General features: G+C 37.6%; 1 protein-coding gene and 1 long non-coding RNA gene across 2 annotated transcripts in view; one reads left to right on the top strand and one right to left on the bottom strand.

Moving 5' to 3' along the window:
- The window catches only part of LOC123613592 (uncharacterized), a 430490-nt gene that overhangs the window by 125634 nt on the left and 292002 nt on the right, over nt 1-12854 (top strand). The gene's annotated exons all lie outside the window — the stretch shown is intronic.
- Nucleotides 1-12854, bottom strand: part of LURAP1L (leucine rich adaptor protein 1 like) — a 43893-nt gene that overhangs the window by 2756 nt on the left and 28283 nt on the right. The gene's annotated exons all lie outside the window — the stretch shown is intronic.

Below are 12854 nucleotides of genomic sequence, written 5' to 3' on the forward strand. Positions count from 1 at the left end.
CCCAGTCCCTGAAAACGTTCCTGCTCATGCCCAGCTCTGGATGTGTTCCTCCTCTCACTTGAAATGCTTGACTCTTTTCCTCTGCAAACCCTCCCCATTCTTGAAGTCCTGCTTCTTCTATCAAGTACGGCTTGCTGGGTCTAGCCTCTTCTGCTGGCCGCCTTAACTTCTTAGATTGCTACCTATTATTGTGTAGTGTCACTTAGCTGGTTCTTCAACTAAGCTTTAAATTCCTTAAAGAAAGAAGCCACATCTTAGATTTTTCCCAGTTCTTAAGGTCTTGTCTTAAGCATTGACTGTTTTTTTTTTTTAACAAATAGTCAAAATTTTAGCATCTGTGAAAATTCAGCTCTTAAAACAATAATCGTACCGATTCCCAGCACCTGTGTCACATGGGGTTAAAACATACTTTTTATTTTTTCCAGCATTTTTTTTTTGTCTCAGCTACACAGTGGCTGCATCACATAAAAATTGTTGGGTTTTATTGAGCAATATGAATGAGAGGGGAGTGGATCCTGAAGTAACAAAAGCTTCCTTTGAGCATGAAATGATTTATTTAAATAAAAAAATTCTTTTCTTCTGAAAGGAAACACTCACAGGCCATTGAACCACTGTTGGGGGAAAAATGACGAAAGCTAGTCAGTTAGAATGTGTTGATCTGGCCGATAATGATTACAGACTTAGCTGTGTCTAACTCTGCGTCCTCCGTGTGGGAGAGTCAACAGCTTCCCACGGTGGGAGCCCGGGGCCGTGCGGTTCACACGGCTGCCTGCCCATCACCTGAGCTCCAGGCCGCTCACGCTGCTTCCTCCTGGAACTAAGGTGTGGTTGTGCTACTGCTGATGAACCTCCCAAGGGTGAACAGTCCACTATGGGACCAAACCACAGGGTTGCTTCTGTCTCCAGGAGCTACCCTGCCTCTCCTCACTGCCACTCCTGTCGGTCCTTATGAGGTCTGGCCATCCACTGAGAAGAGAGTAGACCTGCCCCTCGGGCAGGAAACCGTGTGGTTTTCTCCCTTGGGGTCTTAAAAGGTCCCGTGACTGTTCTCTGAGGGTACTGGGATTTGGGAGGCTCACCTTACGGTCTGAGTTTAAGTGCCCCCTCTGTGGAGAGCCCTTTCCTGATCAATCATAGTATCCAATCCCCATGCATAGTTTTACACGATATTTCCATGTTTTTATATCCACTTCACAATCTGTGTGACTAGTGGAAGTCATCCTGCTTGTTACTTGTTTCCTTTTTATTTCCTGTCTCCCCTATGAGCCTGTAAGCGTCACAGAGTGCAGGGGACTTGGTCTGTGCTGTTCACCACTCTGTGCCCAAGCCCCACGAGAGTGCTTGACATATAGTAAGTATACAGTGAATATTTGTCCAAAGGCTGAACGACTGCTTCATGTTGAACCATCTGTCGGGGAACACCCCCCTCCCTTGGGTTTTGCTGTGGGGCAGTGATGTGTGACTTGACAGGAAAGAACAAGGTAGCTTCAGGAAAGAGCATTTCAGTATTGAAGCATTCCCAGCATGAAATCCCATGCGCACTCATTCAGAGAATTCCAGCACTCAGTAACTGGGGCAGGGTTACTCCTGGCTTCAGTGTACCGGTTACAAGAGAGTATCTCTGAAAGGAAGTGGACTTCCAGGGGTGAATCACACTCCAAACATGATTCTGTTTGTTCCGAGGTGACAACTGGTATTAGCACGGCATAGTTGTTCTGTAAACACTTGGTGAAACGAGTTTAACAGAGGGAACAAGTAGGACGTTACAAAAAAGAAAAAACTTTTTTTAAGGTTTGCATTGATTGATCCAAAGAGTTGTGATTGCCCGTTCCTCTTTTACTCTTTACTCTCCCCTACTCTGGCCCTTATAGTTACTGCAACTCTTCTTCATATGGAATAAGTCTCTCATGCTTCAGGATGGTAGGGTCCCAGGTTTCTCAACCCTAGACTGAATGAAGACTGACATTTCATGTCATTTTTAAACAGACTGTAAACTGGGTCTCTGGTAGACCTTGAAATGGAGGGGTCTTGAAAGAGCAAACATTTTTAATAATAAACTTTTCCAGATAAATGTTTTTATCCAGACAGTGATTTTAACACTGCAAGAGTACAGAGGTTATGAATTGGCTCAGTGGAATCCAAGGAAGAGAGGATGTGGTTACATTTTTCAATTAATTAAGGAGTTGTCAAACAGGTTGACATCCTTGGTAGTGGTGTGAAAAACACAGTACAGGGTTCTGACCTGCCACTGCCGCCATCTGTGTGACCTTTGGGCAAGGTAGCTTGGCATACACAACTTCTGTTACATGAAGACAAATCATGGCATTTCATCTGATCTTCTGTCAACCACAGGACCCAGTGGAGGTAGTAAAGCAGTCTGTGAACAAAAACTAATTTCTGCCCAATAATGAAGATTTAATTTGAATTAAATTAAAGGAACCCACCTATCACTTCTTTCTGCTTTTTGTATTGAGGTTTCATTTAAAATGTTATTTGGGAAGAAGATTCTGTAGATCAGATCATCTCAGGATTTCCCTTCCTTTTAACATAGTCCTCGATTCTTTGCCATTTCTGTGGCCATTTAATTACTACATTGTTTCCACTATGAGAGAATTGTGCGAGCTGCAGAGGAGACAGGACAATCAATTTGCTGCTCTATGTCTGGCAAATTAGCTCATAAAAACTCATGGCTAAAGCCAGAAGTTTGAGCTCTATGTGAATTTTAATCACCTTGTCAGAAATTGTGCAGTGATAGTAATTTTCACTCTTGCCAATTTGGGTTTAAATAAAAAGTATGTTTGTGTTGTGTTGCAAGATAAACACACGCGTCATCTTTAGTATGTCTGTATATTAACTGAAATAGGCACATGACCTGTAGATGTATCTGCCCAATAGGGATGTTGCTCTCTGTCTGGTCATACTGCAGGCTTGGGGAGCATCACCTGCTCATCTAGCTCACAAAGCTCTCCTGCACTACTTTTATCCTTTTATCTATGAGAATTGACTAATCAGATGAAAACAAACCCTCTCCTCATTATGCATTCCTACTGTAAAAGTCCATGGTCTCTGACTCAAATCCCAAATGTCCAGCAAGCCATTAAGTGAATTAGAAGAAAGAAAGACTACTTTACAAGCAAGTTTGTAATCATGTTCATGAAGACGGGAAAATAGATGAGATTTGCCTGTTAATGTGATGCTCTTACCGTAGTCTCAAAGTGTAAGACACCAATCAGCACCTTTTTTAGATTGCTAATTGGTGGAAGCCCTCTTTTCTAGCCATATTTATTTCTTAATATGCAAAAAATGTCAAAAACATATCCATGTACTAAATTAAAGAGCTGCGTACAACTTAACAACAACAACAAAAAACCCAAACAACTGAATCTAAAAATGGGCAGAAGACCTAAATAAGTAATTCTCCAATGAAGACATACAGATGACCAATAGGCACATGAAAAAATGCTCAAAAAATTGCTAATTATCGGAGAAATGCAGATCAAAACTATAATAAGGTATCACCTCACACGAGTCAGAATGGCCATCATTAAAAAGTCAACAAATGACAGATGCTCAGAGAGGTTGTGGAAAAAAGGGAACCCTCCTACACTGCTGGTGGGAATGTAGTTTGGTGCAGCCATTATGGAAACCAGTATGGAGATTCCTTAAAAAACTAAGAATAGACTTAACGTATGATTTAGCAATCCCACTCCTGGGCATATATCCAGAGGGAACCCTAATTTAAAAAGATACATGCACCCCCAATGTTCATAGCAGCACTAATTACAATAGCCAAGACATGGAAGCAACCTAAATGTCCATTGATGGATGACTGGATCAAGCAGTTACGGTATATTTATATAATGGAATACTACTCAGCCATAAAAAATAATAAAATGACATTTGCAGCAACAAGGACCTGCAGATCATCATTTTAAGTGAAGTAAGCCAGAAAGAGAAAGCAAAATATATGAAATCACTCATATGTAGAATCTAAAAAAAGACACAAATGATCTTATTTACAAAACAGAAACAGACTGACAGACATAGAAAACAAATTTATGGTTGCTAGGGAAAAAGGGGGTGGGAATGGATAAATTGGGACTTTGAGATTTGCAGATACTGACTACTGTATATAAAACAGATAAACAATAAGTTTCTACTGTACAGCACAGAGAACTATATTCAATATCTTGTGACCTATAATGAAAAAGAATTTGAAAAGAACATATGTATACGTATGTGTATGACTTAAACATTATGCTATACACGAGAAATAGATGCAACACTGTAAACTGACTATGCTTCAATTAAAACATTAATTAATTAAAGAGCTGTTGTAAAGGTGCTTAGAATATTGTTGTTCGAGTAGATGATCCTGGTGCATCTGTGTGTTCACTTTGCATAACCTTCTTGGTTCCAAATTTACACCCTCTTCAAATCCACCACATCCTCAGTTTGATGAATACAGATTTTCTGCCCACATGTCCTTAACATTTCCAGCTGTTATTAGTAGCTGTATTTGTAAAGCACTCCCCTAACTATTTCGTCATAGGATCCATAAAGGTATCATTGTCTCTTTGCAGTCTGAGAGGACATTGTACAATATTTTCACCTACTACTTTTGGTTTAGGTTGCTTTGGGAGGAAAGCCTGGAGCATTGACAAGTCAGTACTATTCTGCCAAAGCTTTCCTGTGCTTTCTTAGCCAGTTCAAAATTTACAACAGAATTTGTTTCGAATTGAGCAACAGAGGATTCCATTTTTATATTAGTGCGCTTTGTTTTCCTCCTTTTGAGTTGTTTTTATGTGGAACTGAGCAGTAACTAAAACAGTTCACTCTTTCCCCCAAAACCTCACAGAAGAGTAATTTCCCCAAAGACTAAATTAGATACATAAAAACACGATCATCAGCACAGCTGACTGACTGATGTTGTTTTGATAAATTAGAAAGCTGCATCTGGCTCATTAGAAAGGGGCACATGTGACTCCCCTGAATCTTGAACATAAACTCCTACAACCAGGCCCGCTCATGAGATCTGTATAGTGTCTACTGGTGAGTCCTCTGACTTCCAAAGTGAGACAGAGAGCTTTTCAGCTTTATCCCATCAGGTTTGGGGTCCAGTTGATAACTAGATGCTCACGGTGCCAATTCCTTTCCTGTATCCTAATACAGTGAAAAATGCTTTTCCTGAGAGCTTTCAGTATGTATATGCAACGTGTAATTTTGGCTAATGTTAGAGACTGTAAATCACCTGAGCTGAATGAAAATCATTTGCAATGATGTAACAAAAACGTGTACTCCCCACGTTTGTAGCAGAAAAGCTCATGCACACAGATCACAGACTAGGCAAGATGCGTTTCCGCTATTTATAATAAATTTTCTTCCGGCATGTGCATTTTTCTGATTTAGAACTTAAGATAGTATTTTTCCATAGAACACGAGGATATGGTGATGTGCTCCTCTGTGATCTGTAGTGGCCGTGCTTCCACTGGGAGGGAAGGAGGAGGCAGGGTGGTGAGCTGGTGAGCAGTGGGAGAACTACGCACACATGTACACATATACATCCATGTGATAGAAACTGTGCTGATACAAAAGATGTGCAGCACACACTTCACAGATAACACTAAGATGTACAGTACCTTTAATTGTACATTCCGTATACTTTAACTGATTCTCAGAGACTGCTTGTGTTCCTTTTTGCTGAATTCTTGCATGTGCTGCAGCTTGTGGTTTCAGTTCAACCATAATTGAACAAATAGAACTGATCCCAATCCACTAACTCTTTTCTAAATAATTTTTCGTCCTTAAATCTGACATGGGATCTATTGTTAAACTATTTTTCATCATAGTACAAATTATGTTCATTAAACTGAGGCCTGTTTCCGCTTTGGCACGAGATGAAAATGTCTAGCTTTCCTGGTCTGTCAGTGATGGGAGCAGTTTTGCTGAATTGGGTAAGAGTTTCTGACTGCGTGAAGAGTATTTCCCAGTATTTTTTTTTTTTTGCTATTGATAAGGTAGTAGCTAAGGACATGAAATTTTTAGATTAATCTGTAATACTAACATTTTACACATCACTGTCTTAAGACAACAAAATAAAGTCAAGCTCTGATTTACAGCATTTACCAACTTCTGTGCTGTAAGTACTCCGACCAATGTCAGTGGCCAATTTCAAACTCCCAACGTGATGTCACTAAACGTAGGGTTTGTAAGAGATGCTCTTTAGCCCAGGTTTATACGGTGTGAAAACGATAGATACAAAAAATGTTTTCAATAACCTCAAGAAAATAATAAAATGTAGTAAAATAACTACGAAGTGGTGATTTTTGAGTATATATTCCCTTTGTTTTTTCATGTAAATTATTAAATTGTAGGTTTATATACATGCTTTAAGTTTTAATAGTGACTGTGATTAAAAACTAATACATAACACTCCTGAGAATTTAACAAACAGCCCACACACCCCAGTAGGAGTTGGCGCCAGTATACCACTGAAGGCATAGAATGTAGGCTTTAACTAATCTACTGCATTTGTGATAAGAAGATTACAGACTTTGATTTTTTTCCCCTTAGGGTATTTTTTAATAGAGGATTAAAAGCTCAATGTAGCTTTATCTTTTCCCCTCAGTAGAATTTGAGGGAGATGTAAAATATTTATGACCAAATTTATTAGTGTTTTTTATGAAACGATTTCAAATACTACATAGATTATTCTTTAAGCATCACTGAAATATAAAATGTATTTGGAAAGGGAGTAATCAAGATACCTAAAACTCACTTAAGTATTTCCATTTATTTCCTTATTATGTTTTCTGTATTACAATTTTTGATGGATATAATATGCTGTGCACTTCTCTGCTTGGTAAACAGAGCCAAGCAGAACCAAGTAGTAAGAGGCCACCACTATAAACAGAACATTTCTAATGTAAAATTATTCAGCTTTGTGCTTTCGGATTGTTGAGGAAATAGGACTTCAGTCCTTTATTCGCCTGTTTCCAGACATCCCTCCTTATACAAATGCTTCATCTTCTCTTTCAGTAATTTCTTGATGTTGGTATTAGATCTGTTTGCCACAGTCCTTGTGCCCTGTTTTTCTTCCTCAGCCCCTCAGCTCCTTATAATCTGCTACCAGTAGCCCAGTAGTGTTCCAGTAATGCTAATTTTTTTTTTTTTTTCTGTTTGTTGAGTAGGGGAGAACGGAGTTGCAAGGAAAACTAATCTTTGCAATTCTTAGAAAGTAACATTAACTTGTGAGTAAAATTAAATGAGGCAGCAGCCTTTGTAAAAGAATAACGTGCATGGGCCTTGCTCCCTAGAGCAGTGCTTCTGGACATATAGATCACCTTGGAATCTTGTTAAAATTCAGATTCTCTTCACTAGTTCTGTCATCCCACATTTCTAACTAGTTCCTGGCATGCCTGTACAGGTAGGCAGCCTCTGAGATATCTCCCCCAAAACCCTGTCTCTCCTGGTATCTACATCCTCCTGTAGTTCCCTGCCCTTGAGTGTGGACTGGATCTATTGACTAGATTCTAAGGAATAGAATATGGCAAAAATGATGGGGTGTTACTGCCAAGAAAAGGTTACAGAAAAACCGTGCCTTCTGTCTTGCGTACACTCCCTGACTTGCTCTTAGGAGAGCCATCCGACAGGCTGTGAACTGTCCTACTATGAGATCTACATGATAAGGAACTGATACTTCTGCACAACAGCTAGCAAGGAGCTAGGCCTGCCAACTGCTGCTGTCTGTGTGAGTGAGCATGGTAGCAGATCCTCCCTGAACAGAGCCTTGAAGTGACTGTAGCCCCAACAGACAAGCTGACTGCAGACTTGGAAGAGACCCAAAGCCAGAGGCATTCAGTTAATCTGTGCCCAGACTTCTGACTCACAGAAGCTGTGAGATAACACGTTTGTTGTTTACCTTGCTAAGTTTTAGAGTATTTGTTACACAGCGTGGATAACTAATACACCAATGCCATTGGTATGCAGACCACAGTTTGGGTAGCAAGGACCTAGAGATCTTTCTGCTTGTGGGTATGAAGGAGAAATGACAAAAGATGTCAGTGGTATTTCATGACACAGATGATGCTTTCAATAGAGGTCCCTTATAAATAATATTCCCTATAATCTGAGGGTCAGAGAAAGTAGGGTATACAAAGATAAGGTAAACTTAGAAAATAACATTCAGAGGAAGTTTAAAAATTTAGAATACACTAAGATTAACTACACAGACATCTTTGTGTTTTCAATACTGACACATTTCCTAGATTGTAGTCTTGCTTTTCAGAATTCTTCATTTAATTTAAAAAGTTTAATTTGGCCTCACTAGGGGAAAGGAAGGAGGAGATTGGGATAGGAATAAAAGTTGCATTTACTGAGTGCCTCTTATGAGCCAGATTTTGTATTTAATATATTAACCCATTTTTATTCAAAAGGGCCTTCTGTAGGATGGTCCTTTTGCATAGGAAATGTAACTGAAGCATTGGCATTTTGTTGCAGTCATTCTTTTTTTTTTTTTAACCTAATGTTGACTGATACTGTTTGGAATATTTATTTCACTTTTTGATGCTGAAGGTCATTTTCATTTTATTTTTCATGAAATGACTAAACACTGATGATTTTCATTTGGGAAAATTTGGGTGGGGCTCTCCAGATGACACTACTTGGAGCAGTGTTCTCACACCCTGAAGAGAGGCCAGTGAGAAACACCTGCTATATTTCAACACTCACTGGTAATACACTGACTTTCTTATCTAGTGATTTTGTCTTATTTAAAAATAAAAAAGCTTTAGGAATATTAGTAAATGTCTCTGCCATTTATTGAATGCTTCGTACATGCTGTGCCTTAACTTAAATATGTCATATAAATTAATATTTATCACAACACATCTGTGAAGCTGGTTATTCTCATTGTAGTTCCAGTCTGACATAAAAGAGCTTGGAGTTTACCAGTCCTATCTTTCCAAAAAAACAAAAAAACTTAAACTGAAAATCAACAACACTTTTTAGATCCACAGAGACTTGAGGTTACAGGGTAAACTGTTGTCCACAGGAGGCAGAGAGGTGGCTACAGAGAATCACAGGCATGGAAGGCCCCAGATGGTGCCAGTATCAGTAGGAAGACATCAAACTGTAATTGATGAATTTCTGGAGATTCAGTTAGCTTGAGAGTTAAAAACTCCAAGTTCAAAACTTCAGGGGGATACCCACACTTTCATGAGTTTTATTTCCAGCAGCCCCACCAGATTCTTACTGTTCCCTGTGTTTCTGGCAGAGGGAGGGAGAAAGTGACCATTTTGAAATATGCTGTCTGTTTTCCTTAACAGGGCCTACTGTCAAGGGAAACTGTTTTACCAGAACCTACTGACTGGGGTTTTACCAAAGACTAACCAATCTGGGGGAAGGGAAATACCCAACTCAAGTCTCACTGATTGACTGAGACCTAATAATGGAGTATGGACCGCCTCTCCTTCCTTAGAGCTTACACCACATCAACAGAGCTTCTGTATAGTAACGGGGGATTATAGCGCAAAGTACTACAGGGTTCAGACTCTTTCCGGAGTCCCTAGGAAAACCTGAAGACAACGGAATAGACATACGCACAAAAAAAGATACTGGAGGAAATACTAGTCTCTGTCACCTGCAGCTACAGGAAACAGTAAACATACTCCAACTTCAGTCAGATAAATAAAAAACCTCACACCAAAGGCCTTTCTATCCCAGTTCCTTTTACATCATATACAGCTTTCACCAAAGAATTACAAGGCATGCTAAACAGCAAAAACGTCTGAAGAGACAGAGCAAGCATTGCAATCAGACTCTCAGATATGGCACAGATTTTGGAATTATTAGACTGGGAATTTAAAATAACTGTGATTAACAGGGTAAGGGGTCTAATGAAGAAAGTAAACAAAATGCCTGAATAGATAGGTATTGTAAGCAGAGAGGTGAAAATCTGAAGAAAGAATCAAAAGGAAATGCTAGACATCAAAAACATTTTAATATAAGCAAACAATGCTTTTGATGGACACAGCCAAATAAAGAATCAGGGAGCTTGAAGATAAGTAAATAGTTTAAATGTCTCTTTAATGATAGCCTAAAAGGTCCCAAAGTATTACTTCATTATCTGTGGAGAGATGCCTTTGTGTGACCCGCAGTTTACTACTTGTTTGGCCCAGACTTACGAAGTTATAAGTTGACTTGTAGATTTGTGCTTGGAAGACATGAAAATGATTTGGTCCAGTTTAAAAAAAATCTCAAAGGTTATAGTTTTATTGTCCTTCTCAATATTAAACAGGTGTGTCTCTAATTTAAAATTATTTTATACATCTTTCCTGAGAAAATATATAAACTATTCTCTAATTCTCTTTTAGACCAACTATACCATCTTGGTGCTCTCATTAAATCAACTAAATAAATCTTCGACAAAGACTCCCTCTATGTTTGTATGAGTCAGGTTTTCAACTTCTTAAAAAGTATACTGTTGGAGCATGGAGTTGGCGGTTGCCCAAGAAGTTGCTTCTGAAGTGAATCACAAATAGCAATAGCACTTTGCCTCTTTTGACTCTGTTTTCTTCTGATTTGGTACTTTTTATTTGCTTTGATGTTATTTTGAATTGTTGGCTAATAGTTACATGTTTTGTTTACTTCATTGTTCAAGTAATGTCCATTGCTGTAACAGGGTACTGAACCCTCATCTATTAAAAAAAAAAAAAGAGCGTGAAACGGGCAATTCCAGAGACTCATATACTAAACCTCTAGGCCAGTCAAGGTCGCATAATCTGTAAATGATTCCCCATTTGGGGTAGCAATAATTGGCAATCTGGTTTCATGATGTGATCACTTGGTGATCTCTATTTGGATGATGGGAATCTGTTTTCTGTCAGGTGAGAGATGACACAGAATATGGTTAGTGGATCTATATTGTTTGTCTATTGGTGTGCTCAAAGTCATGTAGAAAATGGTATTTTTACTGATTAGCAGAATAATTCTTTGAGAATGTATTCTGGATTTTCTAGTGCCCTGTGTCTGAGCTGGTAGACCCCTAGTTTCAACTGTTGGTGGCTGTGTATTTAATTGAGAAAAACCTTTTACTGCTCATTGATAAGAAAATGAAATATTTCCCTACTTCTAGCATATATTTGTAAATTAAATTATAAAGTCTCTTAGGAAAAAGGAGACTTTTCTAATTAGAGTCGCTAATAAATACTTGGAAAAAGTTTAAAATTCCCAGAATTTCAAGAAAATAAACTGAGCTCTATGTACTGAAGGTACTGACGTTTTTAAGGAAAAAAATATTCCTCACAATGTTAACTCTGAAGCATCAAAGGGAATCCTTAGACATGAATTGGTTTGGTAATTTTAGGTTATAAATAGCTAAAACATCTTTTTCTTGCTTTTTTCAGTATGAAGAATAAACAATTTATTTTTATTTTTTAAGATTTGGATTTATTTTCTGATGAAGAGACTAGTTAATACTAACTTCCTAAATTTCTTATACTGATTTACTATTGAGAAAAACTAATGTTTCTTCCATATATTGAGATTAAGAAAGTATACAATTATGTATTCAACTATATTGAGTAATAATTTTTGACCTTTTTGATTCATCTGTAATTATGTTCTGTACTATGTCAGCTTAAACATAATTTGCAAGATATTTATTAATTTTAGAACTTTCATATAAATCAAGTTAATAAATAAAAATCTATGGATATCTATGTAATTTCTAAGGAAGATAGAATACTTTAACATGAGTCCCCAATTGTCATGTCAGTCTTTGCTTTTTATTTTAATAGTAATAAAGTGGCTATATCTTTGGGTCATTTTAATGAACATATTAAGTCTTCCATTTACAGAAGTGTGAATGGTATGTTTTTGGCTGTAGAGATTTTTTAATGCAGTTGTGTAAGTTTCACTGGCCTCCTAAAATACGTACTTTTGACAGTGATTACTCTCTTTCCAGGTTTTTCTGAAAGATTCCTAAGTTTGGTTAAAAATTATGGCTTATACAGGTTGTTGAGACTACACTAGAAATAATCCTGGCAAAGAACTACAACTAAAATACGGTTTTGTTTATCAAGGGGAGAGTATTTTTGTTCTCAGTTAAAATGGTTTGTTCCAGAATGTGAAAGAAGATGGTAAAGGGTGGAACATGAGTTGATATAGGAAAATGAGTAAATTAAGAAAAAAAAAAATCCTTATTTGCCTTGAATTATCACATTTACAAAGAATGGTTCTGGGGAAAAAAAGCAATAAATGTGTAAAAATGTTGATAAAATTTGCTCAGTTTTGATGGATTTGTTAGGAAATACATTTTATATATATTTTTTATTGAAGTAGAGTCAGTTTACAATGTTGTGTCACTTTTTAGTGTATAGCACAATGCTTCAGTCATACATGAACATACATATATTCATTTTCATATTCTTTTTCACCATTAGTTACTGCAAGATAGTGAATATGGTTCCCTGTGCTAACAGTATATATTTGTTGTTTATCTATTTTATATGTATTAGTTAGTGTCTGCAAATCTTGAACTCCCAATTTATCCCTTCCCAGTCCCTTCCCCTCCTGGTAACCGTAAGTTTGTTTTCTATGTCCCTGAGTCTGTTTCTGTTTTGTAAATAAGTCCATTTGTCTTCTTCTTTTTTTTTTTTTTTTAGATCCCATGTATGAGTGATATATGGTATTTTTCTTTCTCTTTCTGGCTTACTTCACTTAGAATGACATTCTCCAGGTTCATGTTGCTGAACACGTTTTTAAAGGAGCTTGTGAATAAATGACCACTATTATTAATGCAAAGCTAGAACTTATTTTTTCCTTATGTTGGAATGAAAAAATTGGTTAAGAAT

Source organism: Camelus bactrianus, chromosome 4, assembly GCF_048773025.1.
Source record: "Camelus bactrianus isolate YW-2024 breed Bactrian camel chromosome 4, ASM4877302v1, whole genome shotgun sequence".
NCBI classification, from domain to species: domain Eukaryota; kingdom Metazoa; phylum Chordata; class Mammalia; order Artiodactyla; family Camelidae; genus Camelus; species Camelus bactrianus.